General features: G+C 44.2%; 1 pseudogene; it reads right to left on the reverse strand.

Annotated features, from left to right (window-relative positions):
• Positions 1-10,998: 10,998 nt before the first annotated feature.
• On the reverse strand, positions 10,999-11,116 carry LOC126204513 (5S ribosomal RNA; annotated as a pseudogene).
• Positions 11,117-11,789: the final 673 nt, after the last annotated feature.

The following is an 11,789-nucleotide window of genomic DNA, read 5'->3' on the forward strand; positions in this document are numbered from 1 at the left end:
AGACTACGCTCTTTTCGCGAGGCACTATTGTGGAAATTTAGAGAACCGGCATTTGAGGCCGACTGCGGAATGATTCTACTGCCACCGACTTGGGTTTCGCGGAAGGACTACGAAGATGAGAAGAGGGAAATTAGTGCCTATACAGAGGCTTGTAGACAGTCGTCTTTCCCTCGCTCTATTTGCCAGTGGAACAGGAAAGGACATTCAATTACTTAATGGAGAAATACACCCATGGTAGACGCAGTCGTTCATTCAGATATGAGACAATTTTGAAATATGTAAAGGTCTTGATCGCACAGTTCTTTATTAAGCGTTACGCGTTTCAGAATTTCATCATCAGTCAGAAACTGTGGTATAAGGTGTACAAAAGAAATTACCGATAGCAAATATACACATACTGACGTAAGTATTTATATTAGTGATCGATGTACATATTTTTCAATCAATATCGTACTTACATGTAAATCAATGTTTAGTAAAGGACTCATGAAAGAGATCTGATGATGTTGAGATCTGTAACACATTAGCATGACATCTGTATTAGGTTCAGTCTACGTGCTCACTTTCGTGAGTCTTTTACTAAAATTTTATTTACATGTGAGTATAATACTGATTCTATATGGATCACTGGATCACTAATATGTGTAGTTACGTTAGCATACGTTAGTATGCATACGTTTGCTATCGTCTATTTTTTTGTGCACTTTATCCCACAGCTTCTGTCTGTGGTGAAATTGTGAAACGCACAACGCTTCATATAGAACTGTGCGATAAAAGGCCTTTCCGTATTTCAGTATTCTGCCAGGAGAGGAAATGGCTAGACGACGCGTAAATAAAAAGATGTGTGTCCTTTACAGTGTCACGTAGAACCAGGGGTCAAGTACCGGTGTACGATAGCAGGATCTTCAGCAAGGATAAACACTACACTCTACTGGAAACACGTATATGTAGCACACACTGGAAGTACACATCAAGTTGAACTGTCTGTCTTGGTAGAGAATTGTGTTATTTATTCATGCATTGAATATTCTAGCAAAATACTATTTTCCACACATAAGCAAGTCCCAGAACCGTCGGGAAATGATAAATCTTAAGAACTACAGACTGCGCGAATGAAAATGACACGTGGCCAGCTAGTGATCATAACCGCTGGATTATGGCAGGCGACGGTACTGCACGTGGCAATGTTGGTTTCGCCAGCAGTCTTTTGATTTATTTGAACTGACAATCAGTTTTTCATGCACTTCCACTTTCTCCTTCGGAGCATATTTGGCAATCCCTTATTTGTCACTATTTTCATATTTTAAGAAATTTATTTCATTGTTCTATTTGCCCAATTAAAGGGGTTTCTTGACTGTAGTTTGTTAGCTAGTTTGTTTGTTAATTGTTTATTAATCTCCAAATAGGGTCACAGTAGTATCGCACATGCGACCTTAATACTAGAATAAAACACAATCCAGAGTGAACATTCACGCAAGACTATAATTACCAACAGATGTAGTTAGATGGAAGATTAAAGTCACGTTACACAGTGTAGTCACATTCCACATGGGTCACTTTACACGTTGCACTCACCGCACACACTACACACACCACACACCGTTTCAGCTGATGTCAGGATCGTGACGACACCCGTGTCTCTCCATTGCCTGTTCTGTGCTTTCCCATTTATCTGCCTGAGAAACTCAGTCAAAGTCGCTCAATAACGAAGTTTGAGCCCAGTAAGATATGAGGAAGTTAGCATTTCCTTTTCAGAACATAGACAAACAATTTTCCAGCGACAGATAAAGAATTTGTAACGGTATTACGATTGAATATGTATAACTATGGAGTGAGTATAGCCCACAGTGATGTTTTCAGCATCACGTGATTTTGGGACGGCGTTACTGGTCTACAATTGGCAGTAGTAGCGAAATGTGAATAGTACATTTATTAGTCTTGTTTTATATGCGTTTCTGCACGTTTGAGTTTTAGTAACAACTACGGTGCAGCATTGTCGTTGCTGCGGATGTAAAGAGAAGTATGTGAAAGGAGGACCAGATACTTTTCACAGGTGTGTACAACAAACATACAAATGTAAATGTCACATTGCTATGAGGCAGTTTACGTACCGAAAAATATCGAGACATAGATTTATAAAGTCCTGTATTGTAGAGATAAATTGCGTGATTTTATGACCATGTTTTTACGAGACAAGCGCTAGACAAATTTGTAAGTTTGTTTCAGTAAATTGTTAGTCAGATATACATATTGGTGCTACGTCTATATGCAGATAAAATGTATACCGGGTGATCAAAAAGTCAGTATAAATTTGAAAACTTAATAAACCACGGAATAATGTAGACAGGGAGGTAAAAATTGGCACACATGCTTGGAATGACATGGGGTTTTATTAGAACAAAAAGAAAAAAACGAAGTTCACAAAATGTCCGACAGATGGCGCTGGACAGCAAAACGTCAGTACCTGCTACCGTGACGGGTGAGAGGTACGCCGATATGTTACAGAATCGCATCATCCCCAGTCTGGCTCATAAACACCTGCTGGAACGTACGATGTTTATGCAGGATGGCGCTCCACCCCATATTGCTAGACGCATGAAAGATTTCTTGCGCGAGTCGTTTGGTGATGATCGTGTGCTCAGCCGCCACTTTCGTCATGCTTGGCCTCCCAGGTCCCCAGACCTCAGTCCGTGCGATTATTGGCTTTGGGGTTACCTGACGTCGCAAGTCTATCGTGATCGACCGACATATCTAGGGATGCTGAAAGACAACATCCGACGCCAATGCCTCACCATAACTCCGGACATGCTTTGCAGTGCTGTTCACAACATTATTCCTCGACTACAGTTATTGTTGAGGAATGATGGTGGACATATTGAGCATTTCCTGTAAAGAACATTATCTTTGCGTTGTCTTACTTTGTTATGCTAATTATTGCTATTCTGATCAGATGAAGCGCCATCTGTCGGACATTTTTGAAATTTTGTACATTTTTTTTTTTTTTGTGTTCTAATACAACCCCAAGCATGTGTGTCAATTTGTACCTCTCTATCTACATTATTCCATGATTTACTCAGTTTTCAAATTTATACTGACTTTTTGATCACCCAGTACATTACAGTCTGATTAATTTCCTCCTGTTGACGCAGCTTCTCAAACCCTTGTATGTATCTAAGTATTTCTGCACGAGACAGTCTCCTATACAGTGACATTGTAATGTAATTAATTAGAACAGCTTCAACAAGACGGAGCAGTGCAATAGAAAACTTAAAAAATGAGTATTATTGGCTGTCACTTCTTTTATCACTCCAAAATTCGAGCATTGATCCTGTATTTATTTTTCGTGCGTAGCGCCTGGTTTTACTTTTCCGACGGGATGGCGAAAAAACGTTACTTGTCTATAAAAAGCAGAAGGGTAAACAAAGGAAGTTTGAAAATAGTAATAAACAGGCAGGTGGTGCAAACCGCTCTCCGTATTTACTGTAACAATGTCGTAGTTCCAAATATGCTGGTTTTTCGTGACACCTCTTCGGCGCCGTATATAGTGTCATTGTCTATCTACAGCAGCGAAGTAATAACACTCAAAATACGTTAAGCTCTATCGGGCTAAAATACGCCGTCCCAAAACTACGTGACTTGGACTGCAAGAAATGTTGCACATCCGAATACTCAATCCATAGATTTGAGATAAATTAAAACTTCCATTGCCTAAAACATGACTTTATTTATATATAAATCAGTGTAACCGTATAATTATATTCACTGTTCTCGCGCAACCATATGTATAAGTGCCATCTGGTGACTATAAACGTAGGCGCTGCAAACCGTGAAGTCAATGGGATGACTGAGGACGAAACTGGCCTCTGGGCAATGGTGTTATATCGATGATAGCTTTACCAATTAAAACGTTAATTATTATCACTTTAATAAAGTGATTGAGTGTATTGTCTTGAGAATGCGCTGTTAAATTACTTTATAATTTGGCCCAGTCATGTTTTTGTGGTGGTGGAGCACCGTAATTGCTGTTTATTTACCATTGGAGGTACTTTCTCAATAATCTACAACCAGTGGTGAATATCGTTTGCCCACGTCCTTTCTCTCCCGCTGTTATGAGCTACTGTACTCTCACCGGCTTATTAGACCGTGTATCGAGTGTAGCGCAAACAAGCGGCAAGATAAGGAACGCCCCGTATTACTGATTACCCGGGATCATAAGGTTTCAATTATCACCTTGAAAAAATAAAGTTACGTAATTAACCTTTAGTTTGTTTGCATGTACATGTCTGCAGTCATGCTAGACAATGAAAGTCCCATGCCACAACCCCCTAGCGCACTTCTACAGGAACCGAAATCAGATGCCACAGGCCACTGACAAAGTGGACTATCGTGCTGTGGTTTGCTTTCTGCATTTCAAGGCGAAGAACAATGGAACAGTCCATGTTGAGCTGAAGGAAGTGTACTGCAACAATGCACCACCACAATATGACACAACAGTTAGATTGGTGCAGACGCTACTATTGTGGTCAAATGGTTCAAATGGCTCTGAGCACTATGGGACTTAACTTCTGTGGTCATCAGTCCCCTACAACTTAGAGCTACTTAAACCTAACTAACCTAAGGACATCACACACATCCATGCCCGAGGCAGGATTCGAACCTGCGACCGTAGCGGTCACGCGGTTCCAGACTGTAGCGCCTAGAACCGCTCGGCCAACCTGGCCGGCCATTGTGGTCAAGCAAGGCCAAACAACAAAGAATGAGGGGGCAGAGCATTTCTCCGTGAAGAACCGGGAAACGCCACAAAAACAGGACGACCTGGTGCTCGAAGACTGGCGTACTACAATCGAGATGAAAACCAGTCATGGATCAGCTTATACATAAATCGCGAGCGACACTTTGACACTTTGAACATGACAAAGATCGCGCTCACTGGGTTATACCATTCCTCACTCACATTTGAAGAGACCACCGAATGGGAAAAAAAAAAAAAACAGCAGAAATGTTCCAGCTGTGTCGGGTTAGCCCAAATCACATCTTTTAGTCGCAGAGGGTATCACGACGATGCTGAGTGAAAGAAGCAAAGCAAGAAGTAGAAACAGATGGATTTGCTTCTTATTCTTCTGTTTCGTCCTGGTCTTATCCCGTATCTTCACTGGATCGGTGGGTCAGTGGTAGAGGACGGCTAGATGTCCTTCATGAATTTGTGTACCCCATCTATCCGCGTCTAGTATTACCCAATGTGGAAGTGTGAGTAATTTTTCGACATCCATGTGTAACATGTAACTGAGACAGAATGTGGGTACTAGCCTGGTATTCACGTGGTCGGATGTGGGAAACCACATAAAAATCCAAGCATGTGGATTCACCATCGCCGATAGAGGAGAAGACCCAATCATCTTTGGGAAAGATGATGGTGAGTGCTTTTTAAAACTGCAGTGGGCACAGTGATAACAGATTATGTTTGTAAGAAGAAACGGCCACAACAGAAGACTATCGGATTCGTCTGCCCAGGTTACCGGATGCTTTCAAGACAAAGCACAGTCTGAAGCTCACCAGGGGGGTGTTTTTGCTCCACGACGATGCTCCGCTTCATCCTGCACAGAACATAACCATACATGTGCTTGTTCATGTTATAACATATATATATTCTGAGTGCAAGAAGCAAAGCAAGAAGTAGAAACAGATGCCTCAAGCACTCTTATTCTCCACACATGGTATCTCTTTCCTCAGATGAAGAAACCACTGTAATTCAGGCATTTTCAGAACCGTAACAGGTTATTTTAGTGGTTGAACGCTTCTGACAGCTGAGTACCGAAAATATGTTCTCTATCGTTACAATGAGGCGCTTCAGTCCGGAACCACGCGGCTGCTACGGTCGCAGGTCGAATCATGCCTCGGGCAAGGATGTGTGTGATGTCCTTAGTAAGGTTTCCTTAGTTCTAAGTGTAGGGGACTGATGACCTCAGATGTCAAGTCCCATAGTGCTTAGATCCATTTGAACCATTTGAACGTTACGATGAATATGTAGTATTTAGTGGTGAAAATAAGGAAAAAAGAACTAATACCATCACATAATTTCACAGTCTCAGCTTCCTTTTTTGAGATGATAATTAAAACTTCACGACTGTCCCTTGTAAACAATCTGAAGTGACCATTAGTCTCTCTCTGTGGGCTGATTAAAAGAACTGAAATCGCGAAATTTAACACACTGGGTGGACCGAGGAAAGCTTTTATACGAACGACGAAACCCGCTGGCCTGTCTGCGGAATCTCTGCTGTACCGCCTCCTCCCAAGCCGCCAACTCATTTGGTGTAGTAGGCCCGCTCCACCCGTAGGAACGACAGGAGAATTTTTCTCTGTTAGGTATTCTGGTGCGATCGACTGAGCCCTGAGACTGACAATACGTCTGTTTTCTTTGCCTAGTTTGATTTATTGCCTTCGCTCTCACGTCTATATCTACATCCATACTTCGCAAAACACCAGGTGGTGCGTGGTGAACCGTACCTTCTACCACTGCTAGTCAACCCCTTTCCTCGTGTGCTCGCAAATGGACCGAAGAAAAAATGACAATCTATATGCTTCCGTAGAGCACTGATTTCCCTTATGTTCGCGAAATGCACGCTCTTCTTGACAATAGAATCGTTCTGTAATACGTCGAAAATGCCGGATCTCCAAACTTTCTCAACAGCGTTTCGCTATAACATCTAATTACCTCACGGAGTTCCCGTTTTAGCTCACGCAGCATTTTGGTAACACTCGCGTATTGACCGAATCTAAGGTCACGAATCTTGTAGTACCTCTCTGAATTTCTTCAGTGACTAGCTCTAATTACTGCGCCCTGGTTTTGAATCCCACGCACTCGAGCAGTGTCGAAGAAAGGGTTGTACGACTGTTCTGTACGCGGTCTCCTTTGTAGATGAGCTGCACTTCGTGTCACTTTGCAGCGTTACACTTAGGTATTTAACCGATGTTACTATGTCGACCACTACAGCCTTAACCCTTTCAGCGTCTGCGATTCCAAATGGCATCATTAAGTATTCCTGGCTTCTTTGAGCTTCCCAATGTTTCAATGATACCATTTGGCATCGCTTCTCGTAGTTCCAAGTTCGGCCAACAGATCACAGTGGCGTTTGCTTTCATGACTCGCCGTTTGTTTGAAGTGCAGAACAGAGAAGTGTCGTGAGCTGTGCTACTGCGGTGGTGGTGGTGGTGGTGGTTAGTGTTTAACGTCCCGTCGACAACGAGGTCATTAGAGACGGAGCGCAAGCTCGGGTTAAGGAAGGATTGGGTAGGAAATCGGCCGTGCCCTTTCAAAGGAACCATCCCGGCATTTGCCTGAAACGATTTAGGGAAATCACGGAAAACCTAAATCAGGATGGCCGGAGACGGGATTGAACCGTCGTCCTCCCGAATGCGAGTCCAGTGTGCTAACCACTGCGCCACCCCGCTCGGTGTGCTACTCCAATTGTGAGTGAACAATAACTGTTGTGTTTAGTTTTATTCTGTGTATACTGAAATTCTTGGTTATGGAACCAACTTTACGTAGTTCCTCAAGGGCAAGGGAAAGAAATACGTTAAGTTTACAATACAGTTATGTCTGTATTTTTTGAGTAATTATTATGTAATTTCTAATGATTCCATTTGGAATCATTATTTTATTTATTAACCAATAGCTTCAAAAGAACTTTTCTAATGGATATGGCATATGTGCAACATATACAGTAAATATTCATCACAAAAAAATTTTCCCCAATTTCTTTCTAAATGTGACGCACAAAGGGTTAATATTTTATTCGAAAATTGTAGGACTGTGCTTCCTACTCTTCTGCATTAATGTACATTTTTCCGTATTTAGATCAAGCTGCCATTTATCGCACCAAATAGGAATTCTGTGCAAGTGAGCCTGTTTCCTCCTGCAGTCACTCGACGATGACACACTCCAGTACACTACTGCGTCATCAGTGGACAGTCGCAGACTGCCGCTCTCCGTGTCCGTCAGATCGTTTACGCTTATAGAGAACCAGATCGGTCCTTCATGGACACTTCTGACGATGTCCTTGTCACTGATGAACACCCGCCGTTCAGGACAACGTACTGTGTTCTGTTGCTTAACAAATCTTCGAGCCACTCACGTATCAGAGAGCGTGTTCCTTATGCTCGGACGTTGCTTAACAGTCTTCAGTGTAGCACTGTGCCAAACGCTTTCGGGAAATCAAAGGATATGGAATCTGCCTGTTGGTCTTCACCCATGGTTCGCTGGATATCATGTGAGAAAACTGCAAGCTAAGTTTCGCAGGAGCGATGCTTCCTAAATCCGTAATAATGTGTGAACAATAGATTTTATCGCTCTGGGAAAGTTATTATACACACATCAAAAATAGTTTTGAATCACTTCGGCTCTGAGGGTTCCGGAACCTTTACAGAAAAGTTGAATAGATATCAACATAAACATCATTTCCGCCCTTTTCATCTCATGAAAACCACACATGGCATGTTGTACCACCATACTGCGAGACCTTCAGAGGTGGGGATGCAGATTACTGTACACAAGGTACCTCTAATAGCCAGTAGCACGTCCTCTTGCATTGATGCATGACTGTATTCGTCGTGGCGTACTATCCACAAGTTCATCAAGGCACTGTTGGTCCTGATTGTCCCACTCCTCAACGGCGATTCGGCGTAGGTCCCTCAGAGTCGTTGGTGGGTCACGTCCTCCATAAACAGCCCTTTTTAATCCATCCCACGCATAGGGTTCATGTCTGGAGAACATGCTGGCCACTCTAGTCGAGCGATGTCGTTATCCTGAAGAAAATCACTCACAACATCTGCACGATGGGGGCGCGAATTGTCGTCCATGAAGACGAATTCCTCGCCATATGCTGCCGATATGGTTGCACTATTGGTCGGAGGACGGCATTCACGTATCGTACAGCTGTTACGGCGCCTTCCATGACCACCAGCAGCGTACGTCGGTCCCACATAATGCCACCCCTAAATAGCAGGGAATCTCCACCTTGCTGCACTAGTTGGACAGTGTATCTAAGGCGTTCAGCCAAACTGGGTTGCCTCCAAACTCGTCCCTGACGATTGTCTGGTTGAAGGCATAAGCGATACTCATCGGTGAAGAGAACGTGATGCCAATCCTGAGCGGTCCATTCGGCATGTTGTTGGGTCCATCTGTACGGCGCCGTATGTTGTCATGGTTGCAAAGATGGACCCCGCCATGGACGTCGGGAGTGAAGTTGCGCTTCATGCAGCCTATTGCGCACAGTTTGAGTCGTAACACGACGTCCTGTGGCTGCACGAAAAGCATTATTCAACATAATGGCGTTGCTGTCAGGGTCCCTCCGAGTCATAATCCGTAGGTTCAAATGGCTCTGAGCACGATGGTCATCAGTCCGCTAGAACTTAGAACTACTTAAACCTAACTAACCTAAGAACATCACACACGTCCATGCCCGAGGCAGGATTCGAACCTGCGACCGTAGCAGTCAAGCGGTTCCGGACTGAGCGCCTGAACCGCGAGACCACCGCGGCCGGCCATAATCCGTAGGTAGCGGTCATCCACTGCAGTAGTAGCCCTTGGCCGGCCCGAGGGGGCATGTCATCAACAGTTCCTGTCTCTCTGTATCTCTTCCACGTCCGAGGAACATCGCTTTGGTTCCCTCCGAGACGCCTGGACACTTCCCTTGCTGAGAGACCTTCCTGGCAGAAAGTAACAATGCAGACGCGATCGAACCGCGGTATTGACCGTCTAGGCATGGTTGAACTACAGACACACGAGCCGTGTTACCTCCTTCCTGGTGGAATGACTGGAACTGATGGGCTGTCGGACCCCCTCCGTCTAATAGGCGCTGCTGATGGGTGGTTGTTTAAATGTTCGGGTGGATTTGATAACGTCTCTGAACAGTCAAAGGTACTGTGTCTGTGGTAGAATACCCACGATCAACGTCTACCTGCATGAGTTCTGGCAACTGGGGTGATGCAAATTTTTTTTTTTTTGCTGTGTGTATTTCAACTTATAATATTCTCAAGAATTGTGCAGGAAACCGACGTTGAGCATACTGGATTGAAATTTTGCAGGTATGTTCTTTTACCCGTCTCACACAGTGGAGACATCTGCGACTTTTTCCAGTCGCTTGGGATTTTGCCCTGGAAGAGGGATTAACCGCAAGTGCAAGATAACAGAGGCCAATGGAAAATAGTACTCACTGTAAAACCAAATTATTATTCCATCAGGATCTCTCGACTTGTTTGTTTTCAATTCTGTCTGGTGTTTGCCAGCGTCAGTGACACGTATTTCTATATCCTCCGTACAAGAGTGTGTGGTAGTCAAATGGTGGATCTCTGTATAATTTCTTAAACGCGAAATTTATAACTTCAGCTTTCCTTTTCTTGTCGTCTATTATCACACCAGGCTGGTCGACAGATGGCTGATTGTAAGCCTTCAATCCGCTTCGTTATTTTTGTAACCAAAATTTCCTAAGATTCTCGGCAGGATCTTCCAATAACGTATGATGGCGCGAGATGTATACTTCGCACATAGATCTTTTTATGGACTCACGAATTGCTGCTTGTACCTATCGCAATATCGTCGTTCTTTGTTGAACCGAGATGGCAACGCTTTCTGTTTTCCCAGCATTCTCCGAATTTTGTAATTAAGCTCAACGACAGAAAAAAAAGGCACACCCCAAAAGAATTATCCAAATGGGACTGAATTGCTATATGTCACGAACTCGTACAGACAAACAAATGATTACAATTTCAGAAAAATTGGATGATTTATTCAAGAGAAAGCACTCCGTCTTCAGGCCACAAATGGCCCATCGGGACCATCCGACCGCCGTGTCATCCTCAACTGAGGATGAGGATAGGAGGGGCACGTGTTCAGCACACCGCTCTCCCGGTCGTTATAATGGATTTCTGTGACCGGAGCCGCTTCTAATCGGTCCAGTAGCTGATCAATTGGCATCACGAGGCTGAGTGCACCCCGAAAAATGGCAACAGCGCGTGGCCACACGGATAGTCACCCATCCAAGTGCCGGCCACGCCCGACAGCGCCTAACGTCGGTGATCTGACGGGAACCGGTGTATCCACTGCGGCAAGGCCGTTGCCCTATTCAAGAGAAAGAGCTTCAGCAGTTGAGCAAGTCATTAAGCGTTGGTCCACCTGTGTTGCTTACGCATGCAGTTATTCAGCTTGGAATTGATTGAGAGTGTTGGATGTCCCTCTGAGGGATAGCGCACCAAGCTCTGCCCGATTTGAAGGTCAGATCGTCAAAATCCCGAGCTGGTTGGAGGGCCCCGCCAGTGATGCTCCAAACGCTCTCAATTGGGGAGAGGTATGCAGACATTTCTGGCCAAGGTAGGGTTTGGCAAACACAAAGGCAAGCATTAGGCTCCCGCCGTGTTTGGGCGGGTTTTATCTTGCTGGAATGTAAGCCCAAGATGGCTCGCCTCGAAGGGAATCAAAACAGGGCGTAGAATATCTTCGACGTACCGCTGTGATGTAAAGGTGCCGCGGATGACAACCAAAGAGGTTCTGCTATGAAACGAAATGGCACCACAGAGCATCATTTCTTTTTTCGGGTCGTGTGGCGGGTGACAGTCAGGTTGAAATTCCACCTGAGTTCGGGGCGTCCCCAGACACATCCTTGGCATGGAATCTCATTGACTGGAGTAGAATTGTCTTCACTAATGACCAGCGTACGTCACATATACCGATTTTCCGTCCCATTCGGATAATTCCTTCTTGGTGCGTCCGTATCCTTTTTTTTTTCCTTAGAGTG

This window comes from Schistocerca nitens, chromosome 9 (genome assembly GCF_023898315.1).
Source record: "Schistocerca nitens isolate TAMUIC-IGC-003100 chromosome 9, iqSchNite1.1, whole genome shotgun sequence".
Lineage (NCBI taxonomy): Eukaryota > Metazoa > Arthropoda > Insecta > Orthoptera > Acrididae > Schistocerca > Schistocerca nitens.